This window comes from Lonchura striata, chromosome 2 (assembly GCF_050655825.1).
Source record: "Lonchura striata isolate lonStrDom1 chromosome 2, ASM5065582v1, whole genome shotgun sequence".
NCBI classification, from domain to species: domain Eukaryota; kingdom Metazoa; phylum Chordata; class Aves; order Passeriformes; family Estrildidae; genus Lonchura; species Lonchura striata.
Genome location: NC_140704.1, coordinates 131,092,806 through 131,117,376, shown reverse-complemented (window position 1 = coordinate 131,117,376; position 24,571 = coordinate 131,092,806). Strand labels below are relative to the sequence as shown.

The 24,571-nt window shown below is 35.4% G+C and overlaps 1 protein-coding gene across 3 annotated transcripts in view; it reads left to right on the top strand.

Moving 5' to 3' along the window:
• MMP16 (matrix metallopeptidase 16) overlaps window positions 1–24,571 on the top strand; it is a 164,309-nt gene that overhangs the window by 36,118 nt on the left and 103,620 nt on the right. The window contains exon 2 of one of the 3 annotated variants that reach the window (XM_077782977.2): window positions 406–760. The exons of the other annotated variants lie outside the window; for them this stretch is intronic. The gene's annotated coding sequence lies outside the window, so the exon portion shown is untranslated. The remainder of the gene's footprint in view (window positions 1–405; window positions 761–24,571) is intronic. 3 annotated transcript variants of the gene reach the window in all.

The following is a 24,571-nucleotide window of genomic DNA, read 5'->3' as shown; positions in this document are numbered from 1 at the left end:
GAGGTTTGAGAAGTGTCTTGAATGTTTTTTTTTGTCAAGGATAGAAGATACATTTTGGGGGAGAATCCCCATGGCCCTACCTACCTTTGGTGAAACATACCACATCAGTTGAAGTTGACTAATGTATTTTCCTGTAAGAAGGTGAAGGCAGAGTTAAAAATTCAAAGAAAAGGTGATTTTGCTTTCGCATCCTGAGATTTTAAAAACTTTTATTATTTAAATTGACAAAGCTAGTTTTTTTCACTGTTATATCTAGAAATTACTGACTAAAGTGAATGTGTTCTAAAATATTTAAAAAGCTCACTATGCTTCCTGTTTGTTTTGTTTTTTTTTTCTTTTCCTTCTTCCCTTTTTCTGTTCTCCACTTTCTACCATTATCTGTTTTACTTACTCCCTTTTCCACAGAACTTGACCTAACATTCTACTTCCAGAATGCTTTTATAACTGCCCTGTCCCTAAACCTTCTGCTTTTTCTTTCCCTTTCCTTCCTCAGCTTGACTTCCCAATCTTTATTACTCCTTCCATTGTATTTCCATTTATCATTGTCCATGTCCCTCCCTGGACACTGTCCCATTAGCTGCCTTATTCTGTTCTCCATTTGCAATACCATGTCCCAGCTGATGAAGTTTTGATAACATCTCAAATGAGAATATGGGATGAAGCAACTGCAGAACATACCCTGCGTGACTGCAGGCACAGCAGGTGAAGCAGATACCAAAGCATAGCAGAGAAATGTTTAAGAAAAGTAAGCCCTCCACAGGTAGGTCTGGCAAAAGCTATTTCAATAATACATTGGCATACCAATATATGCTTAAAAATTTAGAACAGACAAACTTCTGCAAAAGAGTTCATGGGGAAAGTGTGAAGAGAAAGCTTTTGTGTTAAGCTTATTCATATACACTGAAGAGAAACATGCAGTTCTGCCCATTTTCTTGTTCTGTGACAGCAATAGATGACCTGCAACTGCTTATCCCAGAGCTCATCAGCTGAAAACAGCTATACCCAAACCTCTGACCTAAACTTATCTTGTCTGGGCTAAACTGTGGCTGATGAGCTACTGAAAACTTTAATCCCACAGTACCAGCTGTTATAAGTTGAGGTGAATAATTTGATTCAGCCTTTTAAGATCAATTAATAATTTTATTAATTACAGCAAGCGATAGCAAGCAAAACAGCGCTGGGTTCAGCTGGGAGCCTGGCTCCGCCAAAAGCTGACAACCTTTCCTTCTCTTCAGTCCCTTTTTATCTTGCATGAGTGGGGGTGGTGAGTCTCGTTCCACCGTGGTTATCAGTCCCAAAAACAAAGGATTTCACAAGTGGGGTGGTATGTCTCCTTCTACTTCGGTTTATCAGTTTTCAGCAACAATGGGTTTCCACTGCGGTTATTAGTTCCAGACAGTCCTGCAAAATCTTTTACAATCTTTGTTTGTGGTTACCAGTCAAGCTTGCAAATTCCATGTCCCGACTTCCCCCCCTTTTATCCTAATTTCATACTTTTGATGAACAAACAAGTCAATGCAGTTTCTCACACCAGCTAGCTAAAGCTATTACTCTATGATTTACTATTGGAAAAACTTTACTTTTCTGTCTGTAAGTGGCTGCTGAGTCAAATACATATAATTCAGAGATGGACTGTAGTTCCATAAATACAACTCTTCTTGCCTACTACAAAGTGAAATACCCTGGACCAGCTCCAGTTTTCTGCTGGAACAAAATACATGGAAATTTTTATTATAATTTTTCCTATGCTAGGCTCTTTAGACAAAGGTTGTGGATTTTTTAAAAATTAATATTATTATAGCGGGGCACGCACACAAGAATTTTTGTTGTGAATAACACCTCTGTAAACAGGGTTTTTTTTTTCAGTGTAATAATAACAGAACTCAGCAGCTGTCTTCAAGGTCACTCTGTCTTCCTTTTCCAAATGCATTTGAAGATTTATATATGCAAGAATATAAATATCTGTGTATTTGTAGGGAAACTTGTAATTGGTTCCAGATATTATTAATTTAGAACGTATTATACCTGCATTATTATTTATCTGGTTAATTTTTTCTTTGAGACAGAAATAATTCTTATATACTAATAATTCCTTACATTTTTTACACTTCTCTTTCTTGATAGAAGTCAGAGTCTTCAGGGCATGAGCACAGCAGTGTTTGTTACTCTATTAGCAGTACAAGAACCAGCCCCAGCCTTTTATTCAGGTTCTCAAAGATAATGTAATCAGACTACTTGGATTGCAGTGTAGCCAGAAGACAAACAGATCTTAGTCTGTCATGATATATTATTAAGTAATAGCATGTCAGACATCAAATCAGGCTCAGCCACTGAGTGTTATCTTCTGCTGGGTTGTACTTTTCAGATCCTCCCTTGGATGGGTCACTGCTACTGTAGTGTGATATTAGGATTCCTAAAATCACTATTTCTGTGGAGTGAACATTGATTTTGGTTATTTGCATATAACATTGGAAAGCAATCACTATTCTTATAGTTACGCAACTATCAGTCAAATGGTGATAGCATGCAGACAGAGATATATGGAAATTACAAGACACTGTGAAAGTTGATGTTATTCTTGTTAAACAAATGCAGACATGCAAATTTAACTTCTGATCAAGGCACAAGGAGAAAAATCAATGCTTCCCAAATATATACCAATGTAAATTTGTATCTCTGTCTTCTCTTACTTAATTTTTTATGTAGTTTCTAGTGGATTATTGCAGTCAGTGCACTGAAAAATGTGAACATGCATTGATAATTTTCTTACCTGAAAAGGATAGAAGTGCACTGCTAGAGATAAAATATTTTTTCCTTTGAATTCTTGGCTTATATTTGAAACTGTTTACTCCATATCTGAATGTATAGATTTCTGAGAATGTGGAGTTCAAAACACATATGCTTTATGCACTTTATACATTGAAATATCCATTTTATGTATTAATAGACAACTATTCTTACAAACATATAAATGAGAATACTTTGCATGGTTAAACAGCAGCACTTGACTGAAATAAGACAATAAAGGGAAGCAAACCATTTTTGAAGCGTAATGGGTTTGGTGTTAATGACCTCTAGTCTAGTCTTTGAAAGGGTTTTATCCAACATGTGCTGAGATACTAGAACCATACTAATATAATGCATAAAGTATAATTTTCTGAGATTTAGCTATACTTTGAGCAGTTGTTTGAAATACCATTTGCAGAAGAGAAATGAGAACCTAAAATAAATGCTACAGATTAAAAGAGTGGTGCAGGGCTCTTAGATATCAAAGGATTTGCAAATTCAGGATGGTAAGTATCACTTGCAACATAACTGATCTATGGACTGATGTATGAGGAATTAAGATAGTTCTTAGCCTTTATTCTGATGCAAACACCACCTTCTCCGCATTCCTTTGTAACTAAAAAGCTTTGTATTTTCTATGGGATTCATTAAATAGATCTTTAGGCAGATATATATGCTCTTTATGAAATGATGTTCAAATGTTGATACGACAAAGAGTGTGTTCGTATAATCACAAGTTTTGATTCCTTTATAAGCTTAACCCTTTAGTTTTGTACATTGCATAAATATATTTAACAAAGCATGGCACTATTTTACAGAAGCATTCTCACAGTTCCATCAGAAAGCTTTAGCAGGAAGAGTGCACATTCAGCAAATTTCCATTTAAAGACATTATGCATTTGGTATCTTTTGTTAAAAGACACTGTGTTGCAATTTTTTTGTTTGTTTTTTCCTCTCTTGGAGGGGCTGATATTTATATTAACTATATAAGATTTTTCTTCTTAACTTTTAAGGAAAAGAAATCCTTTTTTTCCTCTTCAGAGCAGATATAGAACAGATTTATATTGCACATACATGCTACAAAGCATTAATTTATTCATCTTTGGTATACTTTATCCACCCTTCTTTCTACTATTTTGCTTTTCACCCAGCACTGTGTGAAACAGTGAACCATTACAACTGCTTTTGAGTAGCTCTTGCTTTTATTATACCCTTTTTCTTTTTTTTTTTTTATTTATTTTTTATATTTTGCATAGTCAAATACAAGAAACTCTTTAGAACTGGAGAAAAAAGGACAGAGATATTTGTTTTCTGGAATTTAGGAGTCTGGAAGAGAATTTTATGTTCCTTAAAAGTTACTAAAACTGAATTAATATGTCTCAAAATGCTCTGTAAACATAAATGGGTTTAATTCTTTCTTTGTGGCATTGCTATAAAAAATATTGTGAACATTTTTGCATTGAACTTTCCTTTCAACTTTTTATGCACCTGTGTTCTTTAGAGTTATGAAAAAAGGGAGATATTTACATTTTTAATAATTCTATTCTCAGTGCATATATCTGATATTATTCTCTATTTTAAAATAGCTAAAATGAGAAGTGTAACTGCTCTGAAGTAATATTCGATGTTTGAATGGAGAAGGAGCATAGTCAAATATTCAGGAAATTTTGGGTTGCTTTTCTGTATTGTACTGAATTGCAAAACTTAGGCAGTTTTGGACCAAGTTACAGAGTCATAGATTATGGAATATTTTGGTTTGAAAGATTTTTAAAGTTCATCTAGCTCAATGATCCATTCTACCTCACTCAGGTAAAATGCCACTACATGAGTGGGACAAAGTCTTGCCTGAGAAAGAGAACTAATTGTATTCACCCTTCAGTGAGATTCAGGTGTGAAAGTGTTTCTTTCTCTCCATAAAATACAAGGTTCTTCTGCAAGCAAATCTTTAATCTTCCCAGTGGCCTTCCCATGCCTTAGAGCATGACTGCTTCTGCAGTCTGTGTGCTGGTACTAACCTCAACTTTTGCGCAGGAAATTCTCAGGTTTTTAAGTAGATCTGTTGGCTTAGACATCATCAATTGCATTCTTAGCAGTTAAATATAGGCCTGAATGACAGCCTAATGGAACATGATAAAGTATATCTACAGTACACAATTCTGGGCATTATTAACATACAGTTAATGAAGATAATATTTAGAGTATGAGGTGAACTGTTTAGCTTGGGAGGAATACCCAGGCAAAATCCCTTTATAATATGTTCATAATTGAGACCACTCCTGATTATACCTATATGAGTTTTAATAGGCATGGTATGCTGTGGAATCTGAAGCTTATATTCTAATTAAAACTTCTGAAAAGGTCTGACAGTGGGAATTGCAACTATTTCATAACCTAGCCATCTTCTTGATCTATTTAAAAACATTTTACTGCTGAAGAATGGTTTTAGGAAAGTCAGCCAGGGCTTGCTTATTACTTACATGACTGATGTTTTAGTTGTTGACCTTGAACACTATGGCTCGATGCTCCAGGTTTAATTACACAGGCAAGTGCTGCAAAATACAGGTGTTTGATTAGGCAGTCTGGAATTTAACTTCTGACTGACTAAAATATTATGATGGGTAAAGGTTCTTTTTTTTGTGCAGTCAAAATGATTAGCTGCCAAAACTTAATTCTTTGCTAACAGAGATGTAAGTTTACCAGTAAATATTACAAATAAGATTTTGATTTATGGTGAAGAGGTAAGGGGGTTTTTTTGTGCTTGTGTAGTTTTTGAAAATATGAAAAAGTAATGAAACCACTAATACTAGCAAACATTAAAAAAACAAAGTTGGGATGTAGTAATTTGTATCCTCATATAGCTTGCATTTACTCAGCAGGTGGAGGTGGTTGTAGCCTTCCTGTTTAGTTCTGCTAGACAGTCTAAGTGATGGAGCTGCTTGGCTGCATTGCCTCTCCATATTTTCTGCCTGCCAACCTCTCCCAGCCTGTGGCAGCATCCATCCTGATACCACTGTCCTGTGTGCTCCACCATCGGCCGTGTGGTGATGGGATCCCAGCCCTTAGTGGTAATGCTCTGTCTGTAGCAAGAGCAGCTGACAAATTGTTATTGAATTTTCTGCCCAAAAATATGTATCTATTTTTCAATGTTGCTTAAGTCATGTCATTATTAATTGAAATTCAACTGCCCTTTATTCAAGGTAAGTTTCTAGATATTGAAAGTGGCCAGTCCCTCCAGAGCTCAGTGCTTCATTGTGATTACAGAGGAGCATTCTCAAATACTCACATTAATCTTCAGGGCTGCCTGTCTGGTGTTACTTGCCTTCAAATAGTGTGTAAAGGCATTTATTTTCAAAGGTGCACCTGGAGTTGGTATCTGCCAAGAATTTGGAGAAGTTGGAATAGATTGCAGGTATGTTCTAGTACGTGAATGGGATTTCTCAAAATTATACATCAAATAATTATTTTCAGTTAAGATAATTATTAATTGTCTGCATTCACTGATGAGAGCAGTACTTCGTAGAAATTACTCTTGCCATAGTTGGTGTACAAACTGGATTAAGATTACTGGGGAAAATGTGAGAGAAACAATCTTTCTGGATCCCATACTGGTGGCTTGAGAGGGGCTGGAGATGGGAGCGGCATGCTTTGTTATAATCTTGTTACTTATAAACTGATAAATGCCACTAAAATACAGTAAACACTGAACCATGAGGTGCTGTTTTTGCAGAACCATTCCTTGGGGTTGGTTCGCTGTGCTTGCTGGTTTAGGAAGCATAGTTTGTTGTACTACATTCTATAAGCAGATGATGGCTAAGGTTGCAGTTCTTTGGCGGTGTTTTTTCTATGTGTGTTTCTGTTTTTCATTCTTATTTTGAATATGAGTGTTGCTAAGGCTGTGAGAGTTAACTTTTCTGCAAGTGAGCTATTGCCCGAATTGGGAAGATGTGAGAGAGAAAAGCAGTATTATTGACATTGATTCCCTTTGGGAAAAGCGTGAATGTTCTTTAGGCAGAGCCATTTGCTCTGAGCAGTTCTCTGACCAGAAATCCAGTAGCAAATGACAGGAGCATTAGAGTAAAAAGAACTGAAACAGCAAAAGTAAGAACATTTTAAAAGGAGCATGCTGTCTGCCCAAAAATGTAATAGGAGAGGGGAAAGCAAAGTTACTTCTGCATAAGCATAAAGTTCATTAGAAGTTTCAGAAGTAAAATTATATTTAGGAACCTGTTCTTACCTTAAGAAACTTACTTCTCCCCACAGACTCACTTTTTTCCCCCACTTTTTCATATTTTTCTTCTTTTTCAGGAGAATAGCATTTTTGTGTGTTCTAGAAATTCCACTGCTGAAGCTGAATTATTTTTGTCATTTACCAGCTTGTTTCAAAAATTAATGATAAGCCAGCATCTCTGATATAGCTGTGTTTTCTAGGAGAAATATATTCAATTAACTGTGGTACTTAGGAGGCTTAAAAAGCTGTTTCAGAGTTGAGGCAGCTGAATATGAGTATCCTGCTCACCTGGAATAGTGTCAGATTAGAATTTACATTAAGAGACCCAAACCTAATCATGTTTTTCACCCACTGCTTAAACAGAGGGAACTCTATAGCATGTCAAGGTCTGTGCATTATAGCAGACAGACCAGCTTTCAGAGAGAGCAGTAGAGCTGAACCGAGCTATGGCAGAGGGCTTGGTTTTAATGTTATAAAGGATGAACCCATTGAAACTATATATTTGTTGAATAAACACTGAAAGAGAAAAAACCCCTAAAACTACATCGTGGATTTTCAGTAAATTGAACAGGGAATAAATTATAGGCTTGTCATTTCACTGTTTGCACAGTTGAAGAAACAGAAGGCAACAGGGCTTAGGACCACAGTGATGACTAGAGGGAATGGAGCACCTCTTATATAAAGACAAGCTGAGAGAGTTGGGGTTGTTCAGTGTAGAGAAGACAAAGCTTTGGGAAGATATCATTTTGGCCTTCCAGTACCTTAAGGGGTCTTAAAATAAAAGGGAGAGAAGCTTTTGATAGGAGCAGATAGTGTCAGGACAAGGGACAGTGGTTTTAAAATAGAAGACAGCAGGACTAGATTAGATGTTAGGACGAAGTTCTTTTTTCAGAAGCACTGGAACAGGTTGCCCAGGGAAGCTGTGGATGTTCTATCCCTGGCAGTGTTCAAGGCTGGGCTGGATGGGGTTTGAGCAACATGGTCTACTGCTCAGTGTCCCTGCCTATGACAGGGGATTGGAACAAGATGGTCTTTAAGGTCCCTTCCAAAACTAAGCATTCTACAATTCTGTGTTTCTATGGTACTAGCCAATCCACTAAATTCACAGGAAATGTAAAAAAATTTGTTTGCACTTAAATAAGAATAATTAGTAATAGCAAAGAATATACCCAGTAATAGGGTACTAGTATTATTTACAGGAATGTTATGTTATGTGTTATGTTGCAATAGACTATCACATCTCTTTAGTGTATGAGTAGATAGTAAAGAAGAATTCAGAATTTTCATAATGAAAAACTGGATATATGGATAAAGGGATCTGTTTCTTCTGAGTAGAATATATAGTACTGGCTACTGGAGCATTGTTTTGCATATAGTTTGCATATAGAACATGGTTCACTTAAGAATTAATCAAATAGAGCTTGGAAGTGAAGTTTAGACCTCTTAAAAGAAGCAAACTAGAAAAAAAATAATGTTTGTAATGTTTTATGTCTGGTAGAATTATGGCCTTCACTGATTTGCAGTAGTAAATCTGTAATGAAACAAGACATTGCACTAATGGGAAAAGTAAGGGTGTGGACTTCAGCCAGACATGGCGTTTTCTCATTTGCTTTTTGTGCCTTACTTTTGCCTTTCCCCTGTCACATAAGAAGTTTTTTGGTTTTTTTTCAGTGACTGCAATTAGATCCTTCATACTGTCAAGTGTTCCTACGAAATTAATTGTGCTGCAGGAGTGAACTAGTGCTTCTCTTTCTGCTATGCGTCAGTTATATTTGAAGCAAATTGGAGTGGTCTGTCTCCTTTGCAAAAGAAATGTAGAATACAGTAGCTATTTCTTGGGGTTAGCATCTGTCCCAGATAGGAGCAGTATCTCTAACATCATTGCTCATGCAAATGAGTTTAAGTTTGGAAAAAGATGAATAAGCTGCAGAGTTACTTTGCTCTTTCACAGGAGTAGAGGGATGCTGGAGATGCATCTTTGTGCATTAATTCTACTTAAAAAGAGTGCTAATAAATCAATTCTCACTCTTAGTGTAAGTGCTTTACACTACAAAAGAAGAGAGAAAAACAGTGTTAGCACTAAGAAACAGTGATTGTAGGAAGACAAATTGGTGTGGGAATTGTGGGCTTGTAGTGTACATGCAGCTACTTTAAACAGAGTATTTGGAAACTAAGATTATTCCTTACTCAGTCTCCTAAGCACAGATGCATTTTGTGCAGGTTAATATGCGTGCATTATTTTTTTTCTTCTGTAACAGGAAATTACCATTTCTGATCATGCAATTACTTAAGGCAATGAGCAGGGTATGCTGGAGTATTTTAAAATAAGAATAGATTTATAAGGTTTATTGTCAAGCTTTGCTTTTCTGTAGGTCATACATATAAATGTTTTATGCTAACCACAAGCAGTGAGGATTTGCCCACAGTTGTAATTAAGCAAAGTCAGAATTCAAAACATGATGTTGCTGTAGTAGACTTAACTAATGATAGCTGAAAGATGGACACTTCCTTTTTCAATTAAGAAGATAAAGTCTTTCCTTGCCTAAATTGCACTTTGAATGTAGTTAGTTACATAGGCGCTGTATTTCACTATTTGTTTTGAAGCAGAGAGGAAATTTAGTGCCAAGGTGGCACAGCAGAGCAATGGAGCCTGAAGAGCTGGATTCTGTACTTGACTTTGGCCCTAGTCCATCATTGAAAAAAGGAGAACATACTGCTTAGTTAAAATGACCATGAATAAAATTTCTGTAGTTTTTTATATTTTTATTTTTATTATAAAAAACTTGAAAACACCTGTTATCCAATCTCTTATGTAACTAGCATAATTATTAACTTTTAACTTTTCAGAATACAAACTGAAAAATTATGAATGTATAATAAGTTTACCAAAGCGACAGTTTTCTAAAGAGAATGTTATTTATCCTAGACTACTAAACTGAAAAAAAAGGTGTTATGGTAGATTATCAGGTCAGTCTTTAAAAAGGTAGATTAAAGGGAACTGAAAATCATCTGATGATATAGAAATCATCTTCTTTCATAAAACCTCTCTGGCTATCTACCAGTTTAATGGGAAATAAGACTTCACAATTCAGCAGTACCAGAAGAATTATAAGATTACATTTCATTAAATATCCAGAGGCAGAGGTGTATGAACATTCTCATGAGCAACTGTCCTTCATTCACTGACATTGGCTCATTGGTCAGGTCTCCCTGTGTGGCCTCTGAGTTGCTGTGGAAATGATCCAGAGGGAGCTTTCAGTGACCTGGGAGACTGAGAATTGGCTCACAGTTATCACAGAGTAATTCACGTAAACAGTGAAGTGGCCTTGTTTGCACTGTAGGTATAAGAAAAAAGGAGAATTTAATGTCTGCTTGATGACTATTGCATATCCACAGTGGAATTTATTTTTCATTCAGAATGGATTGATTGCACCCTGTAGAACTCACCATAGATAAAAAGAAGATTTGCAGGTCTGTAGATTGTGAATGAAATGTAGATTGCAAGGGTAAAGATTGCCTTAAGAGGCTACAATATCCCAGCAGTATTGAGGTCAGAGGCAGAGAACACTTTACCTTCAATGAAAGCAGCTTGGAACCCCTGCAGAGTAGCACAATTTGGATAACAGCATATATTTTAATCTGAAAGTGATAAGCACAGTTGTAACAATAAATGATACAAGTGATATTTTAAAGTGTTAGGAAAAAAGTCAGTTTCGGGTCTAGTTATAGGTCTTTTTCTAATGCAGTTTTGAAATGTGCCTGGATCTATAATTAAACTGTCTTTTTTGGGAGCAGCCCACAATGGGTATTTTTCATTCAGAGAATGAGAATTGATTCTCTTCAGCTGATCCTCATGCTCATCTCTTTGATCTAAACTCAGGACAAATAAAAATTTATATGATTGGATCTACAAATAAAGCAAAAGAATTGTTACTCGCTACTTAATGAGTAAGAATTTAAATATAACTCCACAACCGCAACAGCTGAAAGCAGAAATTGTTTGTTATTGTTTGAATTCACCCTTTCATTCATAAAGTGGCTATAGGCTTCTTTAGGCTCCAAAGTCTTTAGTGTTTGAAATTAGTATAACTAACTTCTGTATCTTTGCTAGGAGATATTGAGAAGTTGCCTGATAATGACTACTGTTCATTTGCGTCTAAGGTTTAGTGATTAGCCTTACATGTAATTACTTCATATTTTAAGCTTTTTCAAAACTGACTAAAACCAGATAGAAAATCTGGTAAGCAACCAAACAGCAATGAAAACCCCACCCCTGTTCAGTCTTCTGGAACATTTTCTATTGAAATGTTACAAATTCTCAAGCAGGGGCAGATGTTTTCTCCCTAATGCTCTGAAGGCATCTTTCTTTGCATTTATTTGACAGTATGATCAAAGCTATTTAGAACTACTAAATATAACATCTTTGCCTTGTCAGAAATAGAAAGGTGCAAATTAGTCTAAGAATTAAGCAAATACAAAGCTTAAGGATTCTGGGAGAAGCAGAGAAATAGCTGAAAGCTGAGTTTGCTAGCTGCATATGTCTCCCTCATTAAATTCATGCCTCAAGCCCAGTCAATCAGAGGAGAAGTTCAATGAGCAGCCTTTAATCATGCACCTACTGCATGTAAATCTCTTGGATATTGGTTTTGAGAACTATTGCAGAGTCTTAATTAAATAAAAAGTTAAGCACATGTAACTGTTCAGAAAACATGGAAATCTTGATAGTTAATTCATTGAAGTTGTAAAAATAGCATCGTTGTTGTTTTATCATGTTAGCACATGATAAAATAAAATTCTACACTGCCAATTTCAACTGCACTTTTAAGAAATGAGTTAGTGGGGCAGAAGTCTTTCAGAATTTATGATTATCTACATCCTGTGTAAGTATCAAGTCTCCTAGTATGAAAAAAAGGTTGCAGGGAATTGCTAGAAGCATTATATGCTTTCCTTCCTCTTCACTCTTCATTCTACAGCCTTGTATGTATTCTGAAACTGACTCTGGAGCAGTCCAGGACTTTATTGTAATGATGAAAGGCATTTTTTTTTTTAGGATTTTTTTTTCTTTTTTAATTTAAAACCGTTAACTAATGAAAACATGTTTGTGAGAAATGAAATATATTGTTGAGAGTGGTTGGTCTAGAAATGTTGGATTCCTTACTCTAGATAAAAGATTTGTAACTTGACCTATATTTATTTGCAAAGCATTCCTTTTTTCTTAAATTACTGTAATGAATAATTCATTCTTTTTTGTTTTATAGGGCTCTAAATTTCACTGGATGTTTTCACAACTTTGTTTTGGTCATAAGTTGTCATTACAGTTCAAACCTTTATCTGATATTGTGGCTGTGATTCTTCATTGCAGGATAGCAGAGGATGTGATATTAGTAAAAATCTATGAATAGCACAATAACATTGGTTGGAGGATCTGGTAGGAAGGATCTGATTCCAGTAATTATTAAATTTTAATACATATAACTTTTCTAAGTGCCTACAATTTATCGCAGTAAGATTTTCTTTACAGATCTTTCCAGCCTGTTGACATTTTTTTGATTTGGTGATTTTCTGTCTCACAGGTGTGTTCCTTTAACTAAAATGTCTCTTACAGTTTTTGACAAAATTTATATAAACTGGAGCACATTCAACCATCTGCTTTAAAGTTTCTTAAAAATTTTAGTGTCATTCAATGAGAAAGATTTTTCTTCAATGTGTAAGGTGAACTTTAGGACTGTTATGGGATGTCTATAACATTTTTCTGCTAATAAGAGAAAAAGCTTTGTTCCTTTCTAATGGAAAGTGTAAAAACACTTTACTTTGTTGGCTTAGGCACTGTAGGCTACTGCAGAAAGAGACCAGAGCTAACTTATTATTTTAACATCAAGGATGAATAAATTTCTTTGTAACAAAGTCTTAGATGGATTCATAACATCTGACCCCTCTATTTTTTCATCTTGAAATCCTTGAATTTTTTAATTTCCCTTGAAACTTTTCCTGGTACTTTTTCACAGACTGCATTACAATTTTCAAGACTTCTTTTCAATACTTTCACCACTACAGTTTTATTTCAGCTTTGACATTTTTAGTAAATTGGGACAGTGGAGGGATGGTGTTACTGCATCCTAAGGAAATTGGGTATTGTTGAAGCCAGTGGGTCTTTTGTTGATTTTAATGTTCCTCTTTCTTTAAGAGAGCTATAATCTTTGCATTGGGCCTTCTTGCTTTGTCAGGAATGTTTGTGCAATTCCAAAAGTTATTGTGCTATAGCTTCTAGTGAAGATATATTATCTCTCAATATTTAGATCTTTGCAGCTTCTCTTCCTCTTCTTTCATTTCTGTTTCTTGTCTGCACCAAAGCACCCTATTCTTTATAAACTGCCATTATCTGATTCACTGTAATAATTTAAACTGTGAAAAAGTGTTTCTCTGTTTTACTCTCTTCAGCACAGTGTGAGTAAGGCACTCTACACCATCTTCGAAACAACACCAGATTAAGGCACCTTTGGAAATTATGGACTAAATTAAATGCTTTTTTACTGTCTCTGATAGTTTTGTTTCTTTTTTTATAATGCTATCTTGTGGTGGGAAAGACTTAACATATACTGTGGTTTTAATGATTAGGTTTACATAACCTTAAAGACTCCAGAAGACATCTCCTGTGTCTTCTTGAAGAGAATGTGAGAATAAATTAAAATGAGCTGCAGATAAGGTCATTTTAATGGAACCTTTAAATAGACGTTAAAGAAAGCTGCCTTCTCTCCATATTTTGGTCCAGCTAAAAGGAGTGGAAAAACATGGAGACTTTCCAACAATAGCATCCTATTATCTTATCAAAAACAGGACAAGAAGCTGAGCTTACCACCTTCTTCTGAAACTTAAAATATTTTTAAGCATGTGTAAGCCACAATGATTGACATTTTCATAAATGTTTATACTGTAGAGAGATTGTTAAATTGCCAGGCTTTTGCTAGTGAAATGTGAAAGAAACCCTCTCTTAAATATTAAGCTATACTGCAGAAGGCTGAAAATCACAATTGTGCATAAAACAATAGTGAGAAAATGACTACTGATATATTCTCATGTGAACGCAACAATAGCTTATATAAATGTAAATTAAACAGTTAAAATGCAAATAATGGCTCTCTACCGGTTGATAGTTACAAAATAAGTGTTTCAGTTTGTTTTGTGGTAGTGCATGTAAAATGTGAAATATGACATTGTCTATTACAAAAATATTAAATCCTACTGGAATTTATTATTTCTTGATATTATTTTTTCATTTAATTTGTTTTTTTGACTCAGATGCCCAGTCTTTTAGTCAGTATTAATTTGAGATATTAAATCAGTCTTATATAAGCAATGATTTTAGAATAGAATAGATCCTTTTAAATTTTCATTGCATTTTTCTAATACATTTATAATGCAAAATGTGTAGATACTTTCTAAGTATCTCTCACATCCATTTCAATAATACTGATTATGCCTCTATTTCAAATTATTACATAACTGAAAATATTTGCTTGTGTGGATGTATTTTCCATCGCTAGATATGCTCATAAAATTATAGATGAGATTACTGTGTTTTTAGCATAAAGAACTGTTACATGTTCAGTAATGAAGAGTCTATGTAGATTGCCTCAAAATTGCATCCAAATGTTTTATTGTCAGTGGTAGAATTTCCTGTTGCAGATAGATCCCTTTTCCACAATTACCTCCATGTAGCAAGTGTTGCCCAGTGTTCTGAATACACACTTTCAATGCTTATTTTAGTGTAAACTAAAAGATTTAGCTTAAAGTCACACTTTTTCCATTGTAATATTTATAATTCAGATTTTCTCCACAGTTTTGAAGATAATTTAATGAAAAATTTCAGCCATAATGAGATCAAGGGACATGACTGACAAGTATTCACATCATACATACTACTTTAAAAGGCACTTAGGATTGCATTGCTTCTGCCTAAGGCAATGACAAAAATGTTCAAGTCCTAAAAATCATATCTGTAGCAGAACAGTTTTTGTTTTAGGTATTAATTTTGAAAGATTTGATTAATATAGTTGATAGCTTTTATTGTGGAGCTTACAGATTTTTTAAACACCTTTGTTTTCCCTTCTTTTTAATTTTGCTTCTATTAGCATAAATGTATATATAGGCACACAATTAATAGAACTCTTCTGATGAATTACAAGAAGATAACCCACTCAATTTTCAGCTCACTCAGCAGTGAGGACAGTCAGATTGCAAAGAACCATAGAAGGATTTGGATTGGAAGGGATCTTTTCAAGATCATCCGATATGAACCATCTGTAGGCAGGAACATCATCCTTTAGGCCAGTTGCTCAAAATGCCATCTCACCTGACCTTGAACACTTCCAGGGATGGAGCATCCACAACCTATCTGGGCAACCTGTTCCAGCATCTCACCACCTCCACAGTAAAAAAAAATTCTTTCTGATATCTAATCTAAATTACTCTCTTCCTGTGTAAAATAGTTGTCTCATCCTGCCACCATAAGTTTTGGCAAAAAGTCTCTCTCCAGCTTTCTTATATGCTCCCTTTAACTATCAAAAGGCTGCAATAAGGTCTCCCCTGAGCATTCTCTTGTCCAGGCTGACCAACCCCTGCTCTTTCAGCCTTTCCTCACTGGAGAGTTGTTCCAGCCCCTTTCACTCAAATTTGAAATATGTTAATGACAAAGACCTACTTGTAAATTAAGATATCACTGATAGGCTGAACTATTCACAGATCTGAAAATTGATGCCAGAATATGAAAATTATAGAAAGATAGTAGGGAAGAGTGAAGATTAAAACCTTTAGGCATTGAGAGTTCTCTACAGAAATGTCTGAAGGGCATCTAGAAATGTTACTTGGTATGAATCACAGAGATGCCATGATGTGGGGCTGGTGTGTTAGAAGGGTAAGACTTTATAAAAGACAAACCAATGAAAACTAATAGAGTTATATTTCATTTGAAAAATGTATTTCTACTTTTCTGATGTTCAAGTAAGAAAGTGAGAAGTAGAATTCTTGAAGGAACACCTTTTCACAGGCTACGAAGGGAAAAGGGACATTATCATTATTGGAACCTATTGCAGGCAGCTTACTTAGAAGAATGGAGATACTAGAAATATCTGAATGAATTGGTGTGGTTGAATTGAAGAGCGTTGGATATTCTGTTCCAAAAACAGTGTGTAAGCATAGAGAAGGTCTCACATACGAACAAGTTTATTTTAAAAGATAAAGAAAATTGTTATTATCACAATCAGATTTGGCTGAGACTAGGAGATTTCTGAAACTAGGTGTCTCCACTTGGAAGCCAATTTGGGTGGAAGTGACTGTAAAATGGCAATATTTATAGGTTTAGGGAGAAGCAACCATAGTAGTAGAACACAAACAACTAATTTCAAAAAGAGCATACTTTAATGAACCTGGGGACCTAGTAGAAGTGATCTCCTGGAAAGATAATCTAAAGGATAAATGAGCGACTGAAAGCTAGCAGTTACTGAAAGAGAACATGTTAAAATCAGAGCTGGAAACTGTCACAATTGTCAAGAAATATAGTAAATATACTCAGAAATATGGATGCATTAGGGGACATAAATAAACATGAAAACTTTGGGGGAAAAATTCTGAAGGTCTTAGAATGATGCATTAGATAAAAAAGATAGCCCTGGTCCATTACTTAGCAAGAATAACAAGAAAAAGAAAAAAATTAATCCCCTTTCTGTAGGCAAGTATCTAACCAAACAACATTACCATTATCAAGTAGGTACAAACAGAATTGGGAAGGAATAATTTAAAGAATATTAATGTAACATGATGTATTTGTGTTGACAGGATCCAATTAAATTTGCCCTTAAGTACTTAGAAAACCTATCCAGTTTAATCCCTGAACCATTAGCAAACATAGTACCCAACTTTAAAAGAAGGAAAAATAGACTATTGTAGAATTACAGATGAATCAGTGTAATTTCAACATCTGGGAAGTTATTGGAACAAGTTATTAGCATTCAGTGTGTTTGTACAGAGAAGATAAAACAATAAAAACAGCTAGCATGGTTTTGTCAAAAACAATCACATCAGTGTACTCTACTTTCTTTGATGGGATTTCTAGGTTAATCGGATCTGGGAACAGATAGGATTAATTTTGACTTCAGGCAAGGTTTCTGACACTGTCCCACAAAGAAGTGAATACAGAAATTAGGTCAATATGATCTAGATGAAATTAAGATGAGGTACCTAACTAGTTGGAAACAATATTTAAAGCTGAGTTATTAGTATCTGACTACCCAGAAGGGTCAACAGTGGCTCTATTTTTTTTCAACATTTTTATAAATGACTTTGCAGCAGACTAACAAGTATACTTTCTATATTTTATGGATGAAATATGACAGTTTGGTAGCTTTCCAACAATAGGAAAGAAAGATCATTATCTTGGGAGATTTTAGCTGTTATATATCACATGCTGAAATTTGGTAATAAATAACTGTAAAATGATTAGTGAGAAGAGGGAAATGCACAAATACAAAATTAGAATGAAGAACAAAGTATTTATTCTGAAGATCAGTGTCTGAATGATAGAGTGGACCACAGAATTTGTGAGTTAAAAAATAGTGATGATTGTGAAAAATGAACGTCAGATGTTACTCTGGTTTTCTTAACCAGATTGCCATATGCAGGGTACGTAAGTTAGTAATTTTACTCCAGACCTGATGAAGACATGACTATGAAGTAATTATGAAGTAATGCATCCTCTCTTTGCCTCCCAACTTCAGAAAAGAGCTATAATTCATAGCATGCTCTGAGTTGCAAAATTACAAGAGTTATGTAAAATTCTCTTTTGACACAAAAAGACATATTTAATTTATTTAAATGGTGGAACATGTGATAAACTATTTTCAGTATGCAAAAGACTTTTATAAACAAAAGACATCCATGTGTATAAACAGGTAATAAATAGTTTTCAAGAAAAAGCCTTGAGGTAACAACCAGTCAAAGGCTCCTGCTTTATTTTGGTATGTAGGAAAACCTTCACCTTTGAGAATGAAATTCAGGAATGATGAGTAACAGAAAACTGAGGATTCTCTTTCACTAGGGTTTTTTAAGGAAAAAAAAAATCTGACCTATATAGTCTAGCTGCACTTTATTCTGCTTTTGGGATAAGAAAGTGATTTCATTACTCTTGTACACTCAGACAACCTTGGTTTTTTTTTTTTTTTTTATGGTTCTTTGCAAAATCTGTGCCAAAATTCTGGGTTTGCCTTCAGCTCTATTCTTCTTAAACTTCTATTTAGCTTAATGTGACCTTTAAATTGGTCTTTGTATCTGGAGAACCTGACAGGTTATCTCAAATGTGATGCCTTCCTAATTAATCAGTTATTCCAAATAGGTTTACACATACAGAGGCAGGGAACAGAGTTCCTGAATCAGCTCAGGGTGAGTCACTTGCCAAACTGCTGCTATTAATTACTGCACAGATACTCTCTCTACAGTTTTGCATGAATGCTCTTCTGTCTGGGTGTTCCAGATGTGCATCTGGAGCACAGCAGCCTCTCTCTGCAGTGGACAGAGAATGTCACCTCTCCAGGCTACAGTCTTGTTTATCAGGGGCTTTGTGATGGAAATGGAAGCTGCCTATCTGAACACGACATTTGAGCTAGCTGGAATCACAAATTTTATCCCAAGGCAATTCTAGTCTTTTGACATTTGTTTTCTGTCTTCCTTACTAGATTAGATCTCCTCTATCACATTGGTTTAATTTAGACTCTAGTGCCTCATGGAAGATGTAGTTCAGACTGTCTAACAGGTGTTTCACCACTGCCTTAGAACAAATTGTGCAGAGTATTCCATTTGCTTGCATGACTTTTGTACCAGTTTGACTATATAAGTTTTCATAGAGTTATTCTTTATTTGTGCCTGTGTATGCAAGAGAACCTTAAGCAGACATGGTTAGGGATTTTTTTTCAAGAATATTTCCTGCTCTTATTTAAGACCTTGGAGATCTATATGACAGCACAGGCTTTATTTTCAGTGATGATGAAATTAGCTTCGAGAGATTTACTCACTTTTGTTGCCTCAATAGAGGAAAAAAATAAAAAAAGGATCCTTGTCTGGATTAAGGAAAGATGTGGCTTCAGAAACAGCAGTAATGTAACAATATAATATTTTGTTTATTTTTCTCCTGCCCAGCTGATGGGTGACACTTTAAGAATATTTTGGTTGTTAAGCAGGATTCTTCTGGTTTCCACTTTCAAAGTGATTATGTAAGCAAAATTTCTTGTTGGAGATTTTTTATTATTTCTAGCAAAACATTCATATCTTCCATGAATATTACATTCTAGTATAAGCAGTTTATTTGTTCTTAAAAATAAATAGTAGACTATTATGTCATATTATTTTTCTGCGTAAGTTCACTAAAGCTATAATGTTCCTTGAAAGCATTAAAATATTTTCTGTTTTGTGGATAATGAAAGCAACCTCATACAGAACTTCTGTCCATTTAAACTGTAGTAACCATATTTCTGCATCCATTGTAATGCTCTCATTTCGGACACAGCAAATGACAAGTGTAGTTTTCATTATTCATTTATCTTCATTGATTATTTGTACATTTGCATTTCAATTCTCTTTGTCACTGGATTTTTTTTAACATGGCTCACATCCAGTAGGTAAGTGATTGGAAATTTGGAAATTTGGAATCACAAAGCAATTGCAAATTGGTCTTATATGTGTTTTATTTTATAGCAAAACTTGCACAGGTTCTTTCTTGCCTTTATATGTTTTTTCCATGGGTCTTGTTTTCAGACTCTGTCATTTTACATGGGAAGTGGTATATAGTATTTACATTTTTCTTCAGTCCTCAGCAATAACAAGTTATTCTGCCTTCATCTCCTTTGCTCTTAGAAGAGCATGGGTGGAAAAATCTAGAAAAATGACTTTTAGGCCAGGGATACCTAGAAGTATCTGCCTAGTGGAAAATCCAAGTGAGCTTGCTTTCTTGTCCTGACATAACCACCACTGAGATGTGTCTGTTGATGGGGGAGGGTGAAAGGTCTCTGTCATGGCATTAATAGGTCCAGAAAGCATTAAGTTAAAATAGGAACACCTTATCCAGCAGGGCCTCCCTGCTTTCTGTTCCAGATAGCTTTTCAATAGTTTTGAGTTGGGTCTGCTTCCATCATTTTGATGGAAGCATTTTGACTTGTCAATCTACTTCTAGTAGTAAAGTCAAGCAGTACTAATGGCAGTGTCCCTGCTGCAGAGCTGCATCTACTGTGCTGCTTTTTATCTGTGACTTTAAAACTCCTCAGGGCTTTGTCCCTGTTATTCAGTATAATTACATATTTGAAGCACTCTGTAACTTTTGGCAATACCAGTTTATATAAAAGAATGCAGAAAAAATACTTTTGATAGAATTGGTAGTGTGTATTTTTCATAAAGCAGGATGATGTTTCAATTTATTTGTTTGGATTTGTGATAAAGTAAAATCTTATTAGAGAAAGCTAAATTATACTGCAATCTCTAGTAAAGCAGACATGAAGTTGATTAAATAATTTACTACTTTGCCTTTTTCTTATCTTTAATTGAATCTAGCCCATCTCAATTGGACAAACAGGGCTCTTTGAAGTTTTCCTTTATGTCAGCTTGCATGTATGTCTCTGTATAACCAGGTTTGAAGCTCGTGCTCAACCATGCTTGTAACAGTAATTAAATACAATATTTTAAAACAGAGCAGTAGAAATCATGGTGATTATTGCTCCAGTACTTTGATGTAAGTCTTGCAGCATGGAACACCAACTTTTTCCCCTGATTGCATCTACAAAAGCAAGGAATAATTCCATCAAAGCTATCAGGATTAATGAGAGAATTATCAGATCTGCTGTTTATGCAAGGTCTATCGGAGTGGGAAGGGGGAGACCTTATATTCAGGATAGGCTGATTTTGCAATGAGTGAGGCAACTGGAAAAAAAAAAAGAAGCTAAAATTTGGTAAACCTTCCATTACAATCCCAGGATTTTAAGGTCTTCTTTACTTGGATATTCCTGGTTAAAAGGCAGTTTTTGCTTATTATAACAAATAAGTGAGAGACATAGAAGTGGTTTGGGTTTAGTCAGAATGAGCATGACCTCTTGCCTGGTAGAAACCACCCAGAGACATTATAGACAAAGGTGGCAAATGGGCAGCAGGAATTGAGAGAAAATAAATGAAATCCACTTTCTGCTTTATTGATGATCTGGAGGGTGCAGTAAGCAGAATTAGCTCTACTCTGGATTTCTTGCATATGGCATTGCTCAGAAGTGCAAAACTATTTAGGTATGGTGAACTGCTATCTGATTGGAGCTGACTTTGCCATTGGGTGTCATTAATGAGCCTTCCAAGAAAGAGGGAAACAAATTGCCAGGAATGGGAGAAGGAGGAAAAACAGGGAGTCATGACAAGTTTGAAAAGCAAGAAATGGACCAAAAGTTTATAGACATCACAGAATTGTTGAAGTGTAGGAGGCATCCCTGGAGATATTCTAGTCAAACTCCCTTTCTCACAGAATGATTAGCTAAAGCAAATTACCCAGGGCCATGTTCAGCTGGATTTTTAATGTCTGTAAGAAGATTTCAAGACTTCTCTGGACAGCCTGTTCCATTGCCTTACAAACTTCACAGAGAGAAATATTTTTCTTACATAAAAAGAGAATTTATTTTATGTCAATTTCTGTCAATTTGTGCTTGTTGTTCCTTGTCCTGTCATTGTCCTGTATCTAGGAAGCCCTGACAAGAGTCTAGATTTTTTTCTTCTTATTTTTTCTCATCAGTTATTTACACTGATGAGATTCTTCCTGAGTCCCTTTCTCTCCAGGCTGAGCAGTCCCTGCTGTCTCAACTTCTTCTGGTATGACAGGTGTCCTAAAATAATCTCCATGACCCTTTGTTGAACTTCCTTCCATGTGTCCGTCTCCTTTGTACTGGAGAGTCCTGAACAGGGCACTGTAACTCATGACATGATGCTTAATATATTCAATGTGTGGAAATAGGGATCTCAAAAAAAAAGAGGCAGCATCAGAAGAAAGGTAGCTCCACCTAAGTGAGAAACAGCCTAGGCTAAGGATCCTCTATATCCACATTGTCCTGAGCAGTGCTGACTCAGGTCCTTTTGTAGCTTCAGCAGAAGTTTTGTGAGGAGATTTTTATTTATTTTTAAGTCCCAAACCCTCCAAAATTACTGAGGAAATACCAAGTGTAAACAAGGAGTAGTCTTGAGTACTCTTATCTTTTTTGCTTCATCCAGGGATGGTTTCCACACATTTCTATGAATGCAATGTGGAGTTTGTGACAGGAAGAAGAATTAGAAGAATGAGGAAATAGCTGAAGAGATATTCCATAGATGTATTTAGCGTCTTCCATGTGGGCTCTGAGAAAGTGCAATGTGAGTTGTTCTGAGTCCAAAATATCTGTATCTGTTGACAGAATGCTGAGTTTGATCTGATGTATTTCATTATCTCAGGAGGGTTTTAAAATTCAGGCTTATTTTAATGTAAAGCAGGTTCATCTTGGCTAGGTCATAGTGTGGGCAGAACAAACTCATTATCTCATTATCTCACTGTGTAGACTCATGTGGGTCAGTGCCAGAAAGACTATAGTCTGCCATGGAAGCTGTTGGCTTGGAAAAGGCAGGGAAGAAGACTTCAGTAAAGCCTGAGTAAAGTGAGTGAGGAAGTACAGCACTCAGAATTAATGATTTTTAAATCCCAAGGCAGGTAACAAAAGAGGAAGAAAGGTAACATTTTCTTGGAGTTTATAGAGAAGGCAAATGGGGTGTAAATAGAAATAATCCAGAACTGTGTAAAAATTAAGCAAGGCAGAGGCAGCGCTTTCAATGTGAGTCAAAGAAGGTAGAGAAGACAGGTGGATGAGAGCAGGGAGAGCTTTGGGAAGAGTGTCGATCAGGTTTTCAGAGACAGACAAATGGGCAAATAAATGGAAGCAATATATATTGTCACATAAAACAATGTACTTAATACACTATTAAGAAAGAAGACTGTCTAAATAGCTGGTTCATGAAGGAATGTCTGACTCGAAAATTTGCTGCAATTTATTTAATTCATAAAGATTCTGTGGTGAAGCATGGTGCAGTTGATATTTACTATCTCTCTGTTCCTACTCCTTTATAATCAGATGGCAAAGACATGAAGTTGTTGAAGATTTTTCCAGCTGCAGTTTCTCTCTTTACAGTACAATCAACACACAGCTGCTTTAGAGCATACTTCAGGTTGATCATATGGATGTAGTTCTGCTGATGGCTGCCTGCATGTTTTTATTTGAGAAAGCTTACGCGTGTCATTCTGTAATGGTTCTCATTTCCATTTTAGGTCAGTATGCTTATGATGGCAAACTGCTATAAATGGCTCCACCAGGTGCAAGCATAAGAAACCAAGCAGAAGAATCTTTCATCACAATATACCCACAAGTTTTCCCCTTGACAGAAGTGTTTCTCTTCTGCAGGATACAAACCCTATGTTTCCAAATAGCTTCTTATAGCATTCCATAAAAAAAGATATTATATTGCAGCATTATCATTTGTGAGGCTCTTGATCTTTCATAGTGGAAGTCAAATGCCTGTAATATATTTGGAAGGTGACGGACAATTGTGGTTGTGATGTGCTGTGGATGATCTTTAGACACATTTGTATAAATGTACCAGGTTACATGGCAACCAACAGCAATAGCATGAGTGTCCTTTTCTTATCTGAGACAGATCTGACTATAAAATATAATTCTGACTTTCACACTGCATTAGGGTAAGCAAGAGGTATCTCAGTTTTCTTTTTATTCTGAATGGAAATATACAAGTTCCATATATTCCACAGACCTGTCATCAGCCTTCACATGCCAATCCACCAGCTGCTTGTGTTTTTGAAATAATTATAATTTTCTTTGTATCCAAAAAAACTTTAAGTGCTTTCTTTGGGAGTTGTGTTTTGGTTTATGTTTTCCCTCAAAAGGAGGAAAGTATTTCATAAATGATCTTGGAATTATTTACAAATATGAGTAAATTATAAAAAATAAATTAGCAGTAAGGTTTAATCCATATATGGCTTGTTCATCCTGAACACTGTAGGTGAGAAAAAAAAGAATCAAAATTATTTGCACGTCATAGGCAAACTGCAAAATGTTTCCTATAGGCAAATATTGGAACTTTAATTTAGAGTCAATTTAAATTTTTATCTTAGAAATACTTTTGTTTATGAAGATCTTAAATTTGAATGCATACTATTATGCTGTTCTCATCTTTTGTGTTTTACATCCTACTTATATTCCACTTTTCTCTCTTACTTCTTCCCAGTGGAACCTCAGAGGAGTTCTAGCAATTAACAATCTCCCACATGACATGTGATGGTTCATTTTGCTTATATCTTTTGTACAGTATGTTTTGACCATGGAAATCACCTGCTCCAACCTACTTTTTCCCACAGATCTGGAAGCTTGTATGAACATAGCTGGGTGAACTGTGGTTTTCAGGTGATTAAACACTCTGAGAAAGACTGCTGAAAAGATGAAGTAATGGTGTAAC